This window comes from Lolium rigidum, chromosome 1 (assembly GCF_022539505.1).
Source record: "Lolium rigidum isolate FL_2022 chromosome 1, APGP_CSIRO_Lrig_0.1, whole genome shotgun sequence".
NCBI lineage: Eukaryota > Viridiplantae > Streptophyta > Magnoliopsida > Poales > Poaceae > Lolium > Lolium rigidum.
Window position 1 is genome coordinate 81,587,916 of NC_061508.1, and position 13,095 is coordinate 81,601,010.

At 43.5% G+C, this 13,095-nt stretch overlaps 1 pseudogene; it reads right to left on the reverse strand.

The window, feature by feature from the left end:
- Nucleotides 1–344: 344 nt before the first annotated feature.
- On the reverse strand, nucleotides 345–3,262 carry LOC124648209 (annotated as a pseudogene).
- Nucleotides 3,263–13,095: the final 9,833 nt, after the last annotated feature.

Here is a 13,095-nt window from a genome sequence, read left to right on the forward strand (position 1 = left end):
TTTTTTTTCTTTTGATATTTTGAAATGTTTTCTCGGGTACAGGAGCATATGCTTCCTAGTTTAAAAGTGGTTTTATGCTTAAATATAGTATATGAACATACTTAAACTTATAAAATATTACATCTACTACTGTATGATAGTATATGACACGTGTGGAACGATTTTTCCTATTACATGTAAAAACTGAACTTTTTAAAGAATAGATAACAGTCAAATGTCCATGTCTCATCTTATGATTGGAAGAATAATCGATTTATGGTCAATTAAAAAATAGTTGAGTACCAAATAGACCCCCCTCTCTCACAGTTAGATTGCGTTGCATGCATAGTTTATTAGTTTTCAAATCATAGCTCTTGCATGCTCCCGCATGGTCTGCGCGAGCAAACCCTCGCTTCCACGAACACCTTCCCCGACACGCAGGAGTAGTCCTTCCCCTTTCCCTTCCCTGGCATTGGCGCACAGTGCGAGTCGTCAGAGCAGACACAAAGCCCTTCGATGGCGCAACCCCTTCCAACGATGTTGGGGCTCCCGTTGATGCCGAGCACCTGGTCGCTCCACTCGCTGGAGAAGATACCGTCTGGATCGTACCTGGCCTTCACTTTGAGAAATTCTTGGGCCTTGGGGTACTTGGCGATGACGCCGTCGAAGGCATAGTTGCGGTTCTTGCCCCAGTGCGGAATGGCGCCGTACTTGTTCAACGCCAGCTGCTCGAGCTCGTCCATCACGTCCGCATGCGCCCGCGGCTCACCCTCCGTGAAGCTCCGGTAGTATGTAAAGTCGAAGATGATGGAGTCCTCGGAGTTGCCGAGGTACGCGGAGGATGACCTCACGTAGCGGAGCAGCACGCCGAGCATGGCGTCCAGGCCGGTCACAAAAGGCGCGCGGGTTGTGGTCGCGGAGCTTCTGCACCTCAACGATGTACGCAGGTGCCTTGGAGACGGCGATGCTGAAGCCGGAACTGTAGAAGAAGGGTCCCGGGATGCGCGGGTCCCATGGACAAGCGTAGTTCTCTGGGCTACTAATGCACGTGCCAGACGCCTGGATGCGGTTCTGGAACCCCACCACCGGAAACTCTTTGAAGGAGCCGTTGGTGGTGAATCCGTTCCCATGCAACTCAAACAACGTGGATGGGACCCTCGCCGCCAGCCACCGGGCGATGAATTTTTGACAAAAGAGACCACTTAGCCCAGTGAATTGTCAAAAAGGACCACCTTCGAAAATTATTGTCAAAAAGGATCACCTACGTCGTGGCGGCACGCGTGCCAGGTGACACGTGTCGCCTGCCGCCACAGCCGGAGGCGGCAGGGCCTGCCACCACAGCCAACGGCGGCATGTTCACAGTATCGTGATCCATGAACAGTAGTCCGTTTTGAATTTTTTAAAACATCTAAAAAAAATTCAAAAAAAATACCTACATGTAGCTAACTCTATGCACTACAATCGTGCAAAAAATCACTGTAAAATACGTTGTATTTTGGGCTCAGTAAAAAAGACAAATTAAACAAATTTTGTAGCTAACATGTAATGTTCATCGATCAGTATACTGTTGTTGATCACCGTGGACATGCCGCCAGGGGCAACGGCGGCAGGCCATGCCGCCTCCGGCTGTGGCGGCAGGTGACACGTGTCGTCTGGCACGCGTGCCGCCATGACGTAGGTGGTCTTTTTTGACAATAATTTTCGGAGGTGGTCTTTTTTGACAATTCATTGGGCTAAGTGGTCTCTTTTGTCAAAACTTCGCGATGTTACTATCATACTTCTCTAGGAAGTCATGCACTGCTCTAGCGGCGGTGAGCATGAGCTTTGGGTTGGCACGGAAGCCGATGTAGTCGTTGAGGCTGTTGCCCGGTGTAGAGGCAGTGACACGGTCGTCCGAGCGGTAGATGACCTTTCGCAGCCACGGCAGCCACGTCATGTCGCCGAACTCGTGCAGATCACCCCACACTGCCGCCTGCGCCGCGAAATCAGTGTCGTCGCGCTTCTCAAGCGTCACCGATCGTTTGAACATCGGCTGCAACTTCAGTGTAACCTGCACATTGCCCATATATATATATGTTAGCGATTGCCGAGTAAATCTTTTTGAGGAAAAGCAGACAACTTTATATTTTACGGTTTTACTATGTCTCAGTCAATTGAGATTTTCTTAAGTCTAAGTCACTTACAAAAATATGATTTGAATTGTACTTTTCTGTTAAAAAGTGCAATTGCATTTTTCTGACAGAAATGTGCAACTAAACTTAGTCGCACTTTTCTTTGAACTGTGGTTGCACTTTTCTAAGTTGACTGAGACTTAAGAAAATCCCAGTCAACTGAGACATAGACACACCCTTTATTTTAATTAATTATAGAAGAAAGTTGGCTCGGTTTATGAACAAAACCAGGGCTGAAAACCATGCAACACCACCCGACAAACAAGAGAACAACATAGCAAGGAGGAGAATAGTATCATTTTATTACCCCAAGGCAACTACGGCTAGAGTAGTTAACAACTTTAAGATTCATGCATGGTTGAACGAACAGCAGTACTGTATATAGGCGTGTGCGTGAATGCATCCGAAGCATTTGAATGCGTAGAAAGCCAAGTACAGGTACACTTGCTAGTACGTACCTGGGATACGACGCCAAGAACACCGAGGGACACCTTGACGGCGTCGAGGTCGGGGTCGCCAATGCCGAGCTCCCTCACAACGGCGAAACCCTGGCTAGCCGGCGCCGGCGTGACGATCCTCATTCCTACCACGTACTCGTGCACGGCGCTTCCCTTGCCCCACAATGAGCTACCGTGGGCACCCGTCGCCAGGAGTCCACCGATGGTCAGGCCGGTCCAGTAGGGGGAGTGAGGCAGCGCTAGCCCGGCCGCGGCAGCGTCCTGGATCAGATCCCTGAGCAGCATGCCGCTCTCCACCGTCATCAAACCGCTGGAGGTGTCGACGCTCACCGTCCGGTTGAGGCGCTCCGTGCTGATGATCGTGCCGTCGCTGCCGCCAGGGCAGGCTAGCTTGGGGAAGCTATGGGAGTGCTTGGTGGCCGCCTTGACCTTACGCTTGGCCGCGGCAGCGGCTGCCACAGCTGCGACGAGCTCCTGCTCTGTGCTTGGGAAGGTGGCGTTGGCCGCACGGCAGATGGTGCGGTCCGGGAAGGAGCCGTACGCATTGGCCACGGTGCAGTTGGACGTGCCATGTGCGCAGGCCACCGGCTCAGGCGACGAGCTCGATCTAGCAACGGCGAGGAGAAGACCGAGGAGGAGAACCACCAGGACCATTCCACTTTCCATAGCTCTTTCACCTGTAATGTCCCGAGTCTCTCTTGTGGAAGGTTAGAACGAATGTAAGGATTTAGCAACGGCGAGGAGAACGAATGTAAGGAGTAATAAATCAGAGCGACATCGTGTTTCGAGGAGAACGAATGTATAATGACTGGCAAGGTCGGCATGGCCAGCTTTGGCTGGAGCTTCCTCGCGTGTTAATTTACAATCCACACAAAGTCAATGGATGCTCCCCTACACATATACTATCTCCATTTCAAAGTCAATGGATGATCGAATAAATGGTTGAAGATCCTTGCTTATTTTCTGTACACGGGCTGGCGAGTATATATGAAAACGACCATAGGGCCATTCATTGTGTATAGAATTAGATTGTGATCGGATTGTATTTTGTAGATCTCGGATCGGGTTGTGGGGTGAGAAGTTTCATCGGATCTGGGGTTCTCTCTTCCGGTGAGTGGCTAAGCGTGACTAGAGTACTAGACTACGCTGGCTTGTTGTCTCGCATTTTCTTTAAATATAAGGCATAAGCCCAGCTTAGGCCTCACATTTTGATACTCCGTATTTATGTTTTTTTCTTAACCTTCCATTTGTTTTATTGGTGTGCCTCTCCGGACTACCATCATATTAGATTTGTAGCTGCAGATCGTTAGGAAAGTCTGCAAGTTGTTTTATTTGAAGTCCTTTGGTTAGACAATCTTGCGGGGTCCATTTTCTCATCTGCAGTGCGGTAATAAGAATGTGGGGAATCAGTCTGCAGCTGTCAAAACCTGCAGCAAATTAAACTTGGGGAGAATAAGCATCTTTGGTTAGATAATCTTTCTCACGAGTACTGCAAGTTGTTTTGCTTATAGTGTTCGGCTATTGCTCCGGTGTCCCCCCTCTCTAAACTTTGTTCTATTTAGACGGCTAGGATCTGCTGATACCCCTTCGTTGGTTGACTTAACGTGTGTGTTTGGTTCATGAGAAAATATGTACGGAATGGAATGGGATAAAATATGTTTAATTAATGATTAATAGAAAAGGATAAATAGGCTATTAACACACCGGTTAATATGTAATTAACGGGTCCTTTTCCCTTCGTGGCAGAGGCCGGACCTAGCGGAGCGACCGCCTATCCATGCCTAGCAAGGTCACTGCTCGCACGTATTTAGCGAGGCCGTTTCTGTCGACTGGGTGTGGCATAGACGTAGATAGCTCGTTGCTCGCCATGCCATGAAGGCCGCCGCCGCCGAGCTAGGGAGCCACGTTGAAAATCAAGCCCGCCGCTCACCGCGCCCTGGAGGTTGCTAATGCCGAGCTGGGGAGCCACGCGGAAAAACAAGCCCACCGCTCGCCGCGACATGGTTGGTGTCGGAGTCGCGTCGATGGCCATGGATTCTCATGTGGCTAGTGAGGTTAGTCATGAAATTCACGGATCATATGGTCCAGCCTTTCTCAGAAATATTCAGTTTTTGGGATGGGATCATCCATATTTTCTGGTCACGAACCAAACGCACGTTTACCCCCTTCAAGTTTGGTTGGAAGGGGGGGACACTGAAGCACGCCCCATAGTGTTCATCTGCAACCGTAATATTTCATGTTAATATTGTATTCAGATGTATTTTGTTGCCTTATACTTACATGTATATAAAGCAAACATTAGCTATAATAGATTGCCATTTTTATCGTGCTACAAGTGATGAAAAAAAAGTGAAAAAAGGGTTGGTATATATAATAATCATGCCTATGTTTCATTATAACGTGAATTGATATATTGCACGTGCAACAAAACTGTATATTCAAATTGGGATATATTGCAAAACAAGTGCAAGTTACTATATTATATGTCAAAGGAGCTCTGATGGCAAAGTAAGATAACTTTTTTCCTCTGATAGCTGACAAATTGCATGTAAGGATTTTGCAGAGTGTCGAATGGAGGTTCTTCTATTTTTCAATCTTTCGTACCACCCTTTTCAGTGGTGATTAAAAACCAAAACATATTATGATTGCCTTTTTTATACAACTATATTTCCATTAGCTTGCATCCGACAGTTAGTGCTCCAAAATTTGGCAACCAAAACTGAACTTCCCTGTTGCCAATACTGTTGTAATTTTGTAGGTGATTCAAGATGAATGGCTACTACCCTACTATGGCCTATTAGGTTATGGGTGCTACATTCTTGTGTGAGAAAATTGCCAGCATTGCTCTTGCGCACAAAGGATCAGCTATGGTCGTGTGTTTTCCTATAATAAAAATTCATGTCGTGATTTGGGTTGAATGCTTCCAATTGCCTATTCGGTCAAATTTTACTTGCTTCAGATAACTGTATTTGCTGATTGTCATTTTCTTTTGTGGCACCTTAAAAAGTGAAAAAAAATCTACAATATTTGTTTCTGTTCAGTACTACATATGATCTCCATGCCTCTGATTCACCTAAGAGTGTATGATTCATGTATTATATGTACCAGGCTATCTGAAAGGTTATGCATGCTGGTGGGTTGTTGCTTGTACTGTTGTACATGCCCAAAAGATACATTGTGGTTCAAAGAAAGGGTTGGTATGATCCCATTATTCTAGGAGAAGATAGAAGGCAGGTGTAAGTTTCTAAATATCCTCAAAGGTAAAGACAAACTTTCACACCTTAATTTCATAACCAGCAGCTTTCACATCCTCAATGGTACAGTATCATATTCTAATCTCATATCTAGCCAGCGTTGAAGCTTGCCGTTTTAGACTTTTAGTTTTGATGGTATGATCATAGGACATAGGTGATAGTATCATGTCTTATGCTGTGTTTTTTTCCTTCATATCTTTCACCCAGCTAAGAGCTAACTGTTCATTATGAGGATTGGTGGATGACGTTATTACTATACTGGCTTGATTTAACTGCTTATTTTTTACATGATATAATGTTAGTGTCATATTTGCTTAAAACATTCTTCTTTCTTATGTACCTATTGGGTGTGCTATTAACGCTAATCTCGTTGTTTAGCAAGCTGCAGAATGCTTGCATGGAATAGAGCATCGCTAGGGTCATCTTCGAAGGACACTACAATGCAGATCTCCATGTTTCCCAGTTGATGTATGTTTCTTGTCGGTGTCGTTGTACGAAAATTAGAGAAGCTATTCAGTCAAAAATTATGTTGAGGTAAGACTCAATAAAACCCAACTGTTTGCTTTGTTAAACTATTTTGCTGTGTATAAGGTGTTTTCATGTGAAAGGATTTTTTTTTTCTAAAACAGATCTGCAATGTTTATTTTACTGATGCAACTTTTTTTTGATAAAGGATGCTTCATTACTCAAAAGATTTAAGCATTACACCCAACCTCTGCATAACTAAGAACTACTGGTTCTGCCTATATAATTTCATGTCTTGTTATCAGTGAGATGATTTTTTCGAAGCTAGAATATTAAAGGTGACCACAAATCTGACTCACAGAATATAGTAGTACACTACACCTTAAGCCGCTAAGCATGCCCATCAAACCCTGGATAGCAGCTGAAATGAGAACTTGGGAAGAGGTTATTTTCTGGCTATGGAAGGTAAGAGAAGTTCATATATTACTGCGTTGACCAGTGAATTTATACAACATAGTTAGTAAAACAAAAGTAAGTTGTTGATTCAACTACAGCCAAATGATACAAAAGCGGTACATAACAGAGTTGCTAGGCTTTCTGTATGCAATTTGTTCACCTGTACTTGTTTCACCTCTTTTTAAGTGGTATAGATCGGTTTGAAGCAAGGTGGTCCGACCTTGTATGAGGATATAGAAGATGCCATTCAATATCTGATCTAGATTGGCCCATTTATTATGTATTTTAGAGGGAATAGCACTTTACACCATATGTTGGGGCTAAAGTTGCACAAAACCACAACTTCAGTTTTCTTTTGCACAAAACACCACTTTTCATGTAATTCTTTGCAGAGAACACAATAGTACTAATTAGGATGCCTAATATGCCATTAACATATTGGAGCCCACCTCTAGGAGACCAATTCATGCTCAGCCTTTACTCAATGCGACCGATCCGTCTGTGCTCCCACCCGTTCCACTCGATACAAAACCCTTGACACGGGTAGCCACCCACACCAGGGCTCCGACGACCCAGCGAGTTGAATTGACCTCTTTTTTAGTTGAGTTATGGTTGAACCAAAATTCAATTGGGCACAACAATAACCAACTTTTATCTTTGTTTAGGCTGGAGGAAAATTTTGACAGATTAGAACACCTGCCCCAGTGAAATGCAAGAAAAGACCACCTCTCAATGCAAATGCCAAAAGTATCATGGCGGCACGTTGGTCAGGCGACACGTGGAGGTTGCCACCATAGCCAGTGGCGGTAGGCCTTGCCGCCATAGGGGAATCATGCAATCCATTTTCTGTACAAACATAGTGTCTACGAGAGCTAAAAGTGCAAAAAATAGTACCGAGAGCATGGAAATTAGAGGAGTCAGCCTACGAATCAATTAGAGCTGTCAGGCAGTGGTGGTAGGGCCCACCCACCAACGGAGCGTCTAAAGGCAGGCCACCAACCCAACGTACCACCATTCCCGGTGGCGGCAGGATCCTGCCTCCACAGCCGGTGGCGGCATGCGCCACGCGTCGCCTGGCCAGCGGGTCGCCACGTTAGTTTTCGCATATGCACTGAGAGGTGGTCTTTTCTAGCATTGCACTCGAGCAGGTGGTCTGACCTGCCAAAATTTCGGCTAGAGGATCATGCTGATGTTCCGTTCAATGGATAGGAGATGATGGGCAATATGAATCTGTTTTCTAGATTTCTACAAACTGTTGTGCTACATATTTGTGGTTAACTTCTTGATAAATTTCAGCAGACCAGTCGAGTCACATTAAGCTTGGCTTGGGCTCTAGAAGTTGAAGGTGGGCCCCAATTACTTAATGGCCTATTAGGCTCTCTAATTAGTACTATTGTGTTCTCTGCCAACAATCTATACGAAGAAGGCCGGTGAATTCTCTTAGATCGATCGATGGATTACCTATATGATGGGGAATCGATGGCTGCGATCCAAGGTCGAGCACGGGAGTGGGGGAGGCTCGGTATCGCGACTGAAGTGCGGCTCAGACCTCCACAGGTGGCTATATGCAGTTGTCCCGGGATGGCACATTTGCTAAAGAAGATATATGGTGTCAGATAACTAAACATGGTGAATGATTGAAGAAATTATGTGATCACATGCAAGTCTGTATAGCCTATCTCTTTCGAGAGAGCACGGTGAACCTGATTGTGTCATCGCGTGTATGATGTATCAGGTAAAAAAGAATTTACACCATCTTTTGATATAAAAAGAGGTGGGATCAAATCTGAACCTGAAATTCGAATTACCCTAACAATTCAGGTTGATCATGTCAATCCACATACTGGCTCCTTTCGAACACCATATCCACTTCTCGTTGTTTGCTCTATTCCCATATCTTGAGGAAGGCAAAGGCCTTCAAGTAGTGGAGTGAACTAGAGGTGGCGGTGACGATGTTTTCAAAATAGAGAAGTGTCACGAAGTATGGTTCACTCCAGTGCTTCGGTTTTTGCTATCCCGATGCAACGCACGGGCACATTTCCTATTGATGAAAAAGTGGTGTTTTCTGCAAAACAAAACGGAAGTTGTGGTTTTGTGCAACTTTAGCCCTAACATGTGGTGTGAAGTGCTATTCCCTCTGTATTTTATAATATTGTATCAGCTGTAAGTTGTAAGAGATGACATGCTAATTAGGATGTGCGAATCAATTCAAAAGATTACACGTGCATGCACGTGCACATTTACTAGTGATCCAATAAATGGTTGAAGATCCTTGCTTATTTTATGTACTGCTATTTATTTTTTAATCTGCAACTTGTTTTTCTTCTGCTTGCCAACTATACGTTGTAAACTTCTAATCTAAGTACACGGCTGGCGAGTATATATGAGAGCGACCATAGGGCCATTCATTGTGTACAGAATCGGATTATGATTGGATTGTATTCTGTAGATTGATCTCATGTATGCTAGTCTACATATAAATATACCTAAAGGACTAAGTGGTGAGATTATGGCAAATCATTAATTGTTTGTGGAAGCCAATTATGGTGCGACCGTAACTCCCCGCGGACATGTCGCAGCCTCTAACTGTAAAAAAATTCTAGTATCTCCAGCAACTTGCCACCGTGGTGTGGTTCAAAATCCACCTTCTCCTTGTAAGCTCTTCAGCTGCAACTCCAGGCTATAAGTTTCCGGTACTACCTTATGACAGTGCAACTCCACCGACATGATCTCTTGTTACTACGTACTAACTTGCATTAACCAGTGTGTTATGACATTGAAAAACCACATTATTCAATCCAATTATTTCTTCTAGAAATTTTCTTGTATTTGGATTACGGAAAACTAAAGCAAACTAGATAATGCATTTAGTGACCTACATTAAAAGTGCCTCCATCTATGGATTGGACGAATAGTTCCTATGCAACGTAATTCAGCGGTACTAGACGAAATACTATGTCGCTCTCAACAATGGCTCTCGCGTGTCGTCTGTAATGGCCCAAATAGCCGAATCACGGCAGGGGCCTTAAACACAAGTGACATTTGTATTATGTGAGTCGATTGAGACCCAAAACTTATCCACCTCAGCAAAACACCCACAACTAGTCCACTGATAGTGGGACCCACCTCATTTCCACCTCATAGGGAGACCCACCACTTATCCAGATGAGTACAATAGGGGAGCATGAGCCCTCCCAGCACCCGTTCCCACCCGCCACCCCCATTGCCTCCCCTTATTATATTTCTTCTCCGGCGACGACGTGTCGTAAAACCGGCTAGACAGAGATGTCGTGCTCCAATTCAGCCTCCCGCTCCTCATGGCCGAGGTACGACACAATGCCGATGACCAGATGCCCTGACTGCCCACGCATCGCACCCCTGAAGTGGTTGGTCACTATGATGGAGAAGAATGGCAACAATGAGAAATGCAAGAGCAAGCCAGAGGAGGGGAGTTATATCTACTTTCTCCATCATCATTTTTCTCTGATTTCTGCCAATTTCTTGTTTTTTTCTTCAAATTTGAGATTTAGGGTTCTTCTTTCCGATTCAAGACTCTGCCAAAATGTTGGAATTTTGAGTGGATGAACGATTAAATGGAGAGGATTCAAATGGATCGAGTGCTCAATTGATTTGAAGGGGGGTGCATCCGGGGAGCTCAAATTACCATCGACGGTGGATAAATTGGGGCCTCACATTGTTGCTTCGGTGGGGGTGGGAAGCGGAGGGAGAATTGAAGAAGTTGAACAAGAACTTAAGGAAAATTACTGACCTGAGCATGCAAATGTGATGGCTGCATTATTTTATGTTTGTGTAATTTCTCTCGGGTTTATGTGTTCGATGCTCATTAGTCGTTAGACATTGTAGCATTGTTTTAATTTGCTTCACCAAGATTTGTAGCCCTAATGACATGGATGATTTGCTGTCTGGCTTAGCCCTGAATAAAAGGCAACACAAATTCGGCCAAATATTCTCTGTTTTGTTTCATTTCTTTGGTTCGCCAGTTAAAACATAGTGCATTGCATAGTTTATTGTTCGGTAAAAAAAAGGTGTTGTTGGCCCTTGACACGACGAGGAGTGTCTGAATAGGACATGCCTAATAAGAAATGAACGTGTGTTAGAAAAGACCTGACGATAGATCAAGCCCGTGATAGTTGGTGCACTTCTCCATCTAGCTTCGTCTGAAAAACAGATGAGCACATGATGGACACTGCGTTAGTGACACGATTTTTGAGCTTGCTTATTTTCTTTTCAAATGTTTATTTTCGATTTATAAAATAATACCTTATCTTATGTCACTATTTATAAATTTGTTTATTTTCTTTTGTTGTATCTTTTTTGCTATGGACACCGTGTCAATGACACGATGATTGTATCGTCTAGTGTGATGGACTTTTTTTTGTGTAGTTTCGTTTTGAGCTTGGTCCCCTTTTATAAGGTAGGTTTCCACCTAATGGGCCCTGATCGGCCATGTACAAAGCACACGGTTATGCATGGAAAGTTCGTGTGGGATATTTACATACGGTTACCCCGAAAGGAAGCATGTGCGATATGGTAGCACACGATTCCGCCAGAACTAACCGTGTGTGATATGATACCATGCATCAACATATAAGTGTACCAACCATGTGAAATAAACAACCAAGAAAACGCCATCATATATATCTACATTCACACATATATAACCAATCATCAGAAATTTATTTTTGCTAGCCATATATTTGGAGATAGTTTGAAAATATAAGCACGCGTACAACTTCTATATATATCACATCACAGTTCACAACTTAAGTTCAACACAAACAAGAGTATCATCTTAACACATTAACTCATGCAACTATAACTAGGCAGACAATATTACTTTCAACGATGAAGTCGAAGACGTAGATTGTTCTCTCTCACAGTTCAAAGACTTTCACAACATCAGCCTAGCTGGCAGTTAAGATGCCCATATCCCTAGCCTTGTCCACCTGCAGACAAACGGTTGGTCCTGATGAAGTGATGGCACCATATGTTCATTGGCAATCCTTCTTCAATGTCACAGTCCGTGAGGTACCTCCTTCTGTAGCTGACTGAAAAGTACTTAAACAAAAACAAAATCATCAATATATATGTTAATTACTATCTAGTTGCTATTTGCAATATCAATGGGAAATTTCAAGTATCATTAACCATGACTAGCTTATTACTTACCATCTTTGTTTTGCTAACGATGACATTTGACTTTATCATCGGCATACATACAAAGGAATGTAAGGAACATCCTCACGCACACGCTTCCTAAGCTGCTTGAAATGTGACCTAACCATCTCTAAATCATTGCCATAAAAGCAGTGATGCTGAAACTTTTTTCCCTCTCTGGTAGGGGCCTATATATACACAAGGATGAAAACTTTATGCTTACTGCAACATAACTATAAATAAGTCCAAAGGATGATTAATGTAACCTCAGAGATAAAGTTTGATTCGTTTTGGTTGTCGCACTCTGCACGAACATGATGCTCGTCATCGACATTGCTACCACTGGTAATATCGATGTGAACAACCTTAGCCACCATTTACTACCTACATTATCAAATTAAGCGCACAATGAAAATCCTACTACATCTGAACAAGGAAAACCCTAACTACTAAGAGAGCGGGTGACTGAAAACAAGAATAATCTCATAATTAACTGGCTAGGCTTTGGTAGGAGGAGATTAATATCCATCAAATATAGGTACATGTAACGCAGACTTGTAAAAAGTCTAGCTTCATCTACACTTGGAGACATATTTTCTCAAATCCCCCATAAATACATGAAAGGCTATTTTGTGCGAAAAGCGATCTACTACCTGCAGAAAAGGGAGCAATAGTAATTATGCAGGTGGGGATGCAGCTTCTTCAGTTAGTCACCCGCCAACAACAGAAGAGAGGACGAGAAGAGTGAAAATAGGAGATACAGGTGAGTGAGATTTCTTAGATCCATTCTGCGCTTTGTAGGGAAGTCGCGCACTCACAAATGACTTAAATGTGATACGGTGTGCGCTTGTACAATTCACCCACGACTACCCTACAAACGTACGTGTGAATAATTACTTAATAATTATTTATTTATTACCAAAAATTACTTAAACATCATAGAAAATTATATAACCCTTAAATTACGGTCTAATTTGTTTGGATATTGTGTGTGTCATTGTACTTCCTTCGTAATGAAGACCTTTATTACATCGCAGACAATTTTTGCAACATCATATACTACATCATGATAAGTTAACAATATTTTGGTAGTAGGCCAGAAGGGCTCCAAGCAAAATATGGTAGCACTTCATG